The 3,548-nt window shown below is 58.1% G+C and overlaps 1 non-coding gene across 1 annotated transcript; it reads left to right on the forward strand.

Annotated features, from left to right (window-relative positions):
- The first annotated feature begins 708 nt into the window (after positions 1–708).
- Positions 709–793, forward strand: TRNAW-CCA. The gene has a single exon. It is a non-coding gene; the product is annotated as a tRNA-Trp (tRNA).
- Positions 794–3,548: the final 2,755 nt, after the last annotated feature.

The raw sequence follows: 3,548 nt of genomic DNA on the forward strand, positions 1-3,548 counted from the left end.
TGGCCTACCTGAACGGCGCCATGTCCCTCTGACACAGGCCGCAACATGGATGCACTGGGAAACGTCTTCCGGAGGGAAGAAGCCAGCCATAGAAGGTCACACAGAGCAGGATTCCTCTTAAACGAAATGTCCAAAGACGCAAATGTGTAGACAGAAAGTAGAGTCATGGTTGCCAGGGGCTAGAGAGGGGGCGGGTGTCCTTTGGGTGATGGAATGTTCTGGAACTGCATTGTGGTGACAGTTACAACGGCTCTGTGCATGTGCTAAATGCCACTGGATTGTTCACTTTAAACAGTTAATTTGATGTTATGTGAATTTTATCTCGATAAAAAAGGAAAGAAAAAACAGCATTAGCAGCGGGTAGGAGGCAGCACGGTTCCATATGGAGCCCAGAGAAGGCCCAGGTGGGACATAGCAGGGACCGTCCCTGCTCCGGAGCACCTCCCTGCCCCACCCTACCACCTTCCACCCATGGCAGACACAGGCCAGCCCTCCTCAGGGGCTGGCCCCAAGCGCCTCCTGTCATCTTATTAATACAGTGACGATACCCGCACAGCACGCTCTCTGCTAAGCGCTGGCCCTGCTCTTGAACCTCAATTCTCTCACCGTCCTGGAGACAGGATTGATTATTGAGCCCACTCTCCAGATGAGGGGAGTGAGCCCGGAGGCAGTGTGGTGGGAGGAGATTGGAAACCCAGGTCTGGGGGCGCCTGGGTGGCTCAGTCGGTTGAGCATCTGACTCCAGCTCAGGTCGTGATCTCAAGGTCCGTGGGTTCGAGCCCCACGTCGGGCTCTGTGCTGACAGCTCAGGGCCTGGAGCCTGCTTGGGATTCTGTGTCTCCCTCTCTCTCTCTGCCCCTCCCCGACTCACGCTCTGTCTCTCTCAGCCTCTCAAAAATAAAGAAAACGAATTTAAAAAAATTAAAACAAACAAAAAGAAACCCAGGTCTGCCTGATTCCAAAATCTCTTGCTATGGGGAAAAATTCTAAAATGCTTTTTGTGGCAAGGATTGCTGGATTCTGTGATACTGGGAAGGAAGCTCAGCCAGATGACTGAGCTGCAGGTCTGAGTTTATTCCGTGGCGATATAGTCCCTGGAGGGCAGACGGTGGGCTGGAGGGCAGTGGCTGAACAAACAGGACCGGGAGGGGGCATTTGCCGTGGGTGCTCACACAGACGTGCTCCTGGGGTCGGTTGTCCCGGGTACGGCTCAGCATGCTGGGTCAGGGGCCGCACTGGTGACTCCTGGGTCATCACACTCTGACACCAGGACAGTATGAGGAAGACACACCTGGAGACTGCTGGTGGTGGAGCCAGGGGGATGCCAGAATCTGCCCGTGTCCTACACCCCGCCCCCGAGTGTGTGAGTCAGCCGTTGCCTCGTAACAAACACTCCCAAGCTCAAGGACTTAAAACAACACACATGCATTAGCTCATGGTTTTGGTGGGTCAGGAATCCGGGAGCTGCCTGGTGTTTCTGGCTCCCGGCGTCTCCCTTGGCGGTGGTCAGGAGGTCACGTGGGGCTCTAACTCGGGCACAAGGGTCCACTTCCCAGCTAACCGTGGTTGTTGGCAGGCCTCAGGTCCTCGCTGGCTGTTCACTGAGGCCTTTACTCCTTGCTATGTGTCTCCATAGGGCAGCTGCCAACATGAGAGCTGGCTTCCCAGAGTGAGTGATGGTGGGGGGGGGGGGAGAGGGGGAGAGGGAGGGAGACGTAGGGAGGGAGCAAGAGAGGGAGGGAGCAAGAGAGGGAGGGAGAGAGAGTGGGGGAGATAAAGAGAGGAGGAGAGAGAGTGCTTCGACTCTAACTTCGATCCCCTCAAAAAACACTCAAAGCAAATAAGAATAAAATTAGCATTTGTTCGATCTGGGTACACAGACGTCTGGTACGTTCTGAGCTCTTTGTAATTTGGATCTGGGGTGCGTGTTGACAATGGAGCCGCTCTGGGGGTGCTCTGGAGAGGTGGGTTGAATTCACCCCCACAGTTGCTGATGCGCCGAGACTCCCAGGGGTCATCACGCTCCCCGTGCGTCATATGTGCACGTGGGTGTGCGTGTGACCGAGCGTCTCACAACCGGAGGCAGGCGTGCCCACGTGAGGTGGCATCTGATTCCATCTTAGACTCTGCGCCGCTGGTGGCCGTCGAGCCCTATCCCCTCTCCCTGTGCCCCACGTCCCGCCCCGGCTGCTCCTCTCCTGGGGGAAGAGCCCCCACCCTCCAGCCGCAGTAAGGCCCCAGGCCCGTCTCCTTCCCTTGCTCTTTCCAGCCCTTTTGCAGCAATTCGGGGGCTGCCTGGCTCTCCCCAGAAAGCCCCATCACAGGAGTGACAACCTGTTCCTGCCCTCTGAGCGTGTGTGCGCCTCATCACTCTTGACGTCCGAACCCAACTTTGGCGGGGGTCCCCCCTGTCCCTCCAGCGTGGCCACAGCACAGCGACCCCTGGAAAGTTCTCACCTCCAGATTCTGGAAGGCTGGGGCCAGGTGAGTCGGGAATCTGGCCACGCATTAGCATATTGGTGCTTTTGTCTCCTGGAGCAGGAGGGCTCCACCCCACCCTGGGTTAGCATTCTCTGGGGGCGAGGAGCCCTCCGTCTGGCCTCCCTCCCCACCCCACCCTGCTGGTCTTTCCCGGAGCTGACCCTCAGCATCTCGGTGGGAGAGAAAAGCGGAAGAGGAGGGGCCCCCGCCAACACGGACAGACGCCAGCGCCCCCCACCCCGGGGCCTCTCCCCCATGTTAGCCCCTCACCGGCGTGTGGCTCTGAGAAGCATACCATGAGGCACAGCAGTGCTCTTATGCTGGAAAGAAGAAACAGGAGCCCTGGCTCCCTAAAGTCCCCAGAGCTTCGTCCAGAATTTCTCAGCTGTCAGAGGGACAGAGGGACACAGAGCACCCGGCACCTGTTGGTAGCAATATGTGCGAAATATGTGATTGCATACAAATATACCAGCTTTGCGTGTTCCGAGGAAGGGGGTTGGGGGGGGGGGGGACTGTAAAAACAACCCTGAATTTGTTCTTGGGATTAACACCGAACTGCGTGAAACGGCCCTTCGGGAGCACAAAATGGCCCAAATCGGCAATTTCGTGTGGCTGTATGGAAAGCACAACACTCTTTGTGTGCCCTCCGCCCAACTTGTACCAGGATTCAAGTTATCTGCTTGTTTGTCCGTTTGCCTCTGGCCTCCCCCGACCCCAGTGCAGGGAACGGGCGCTTGCAGCCTCGTGGGGTAGAAGGGAAACAGGCAGCTACTCTTGTGTCTCCGTCTCCGGTTGGTTCCCCGTTGCCGGGGTTTGCGGCCGAGAGAGCCGGCTTCCGCGCTGCACGGCCGCTCCCGTCCAGACGGGGTCTCCCTCGGCCCGCCATCCTCTCCGGACCTGCTAGCTGCTGCAGGAAGCCTGTAGGCCCCGCCGCGTGCGTGCGGGGCTGGACGCCCGCCGCCTGGCCTTGGTGCAGAGAGCTGGTCTCTCCCAACCTGTCGGGGTGGATTAGATTCGCCGAAATTGGCTGCATAAACAGCCCGGCTGGACCGGCGGCTAATGGCAGA

This window comes from Prionailurus bengalensis, chromosome E2 (genome assembly GCF_016509475.1).
Source record: "Prionailurus bengalensis isolate Pbe53 chromosome E2, Fcat_Pben_1.1_paternal_pri, whole genome shotgun sequence".
Taxonomy (NCBI): Eukaryota; Metazoa; Chordata; class Mammalia; order Carnivora; family Felidae; genus Prionailurus; species Prionailurus bengalensis.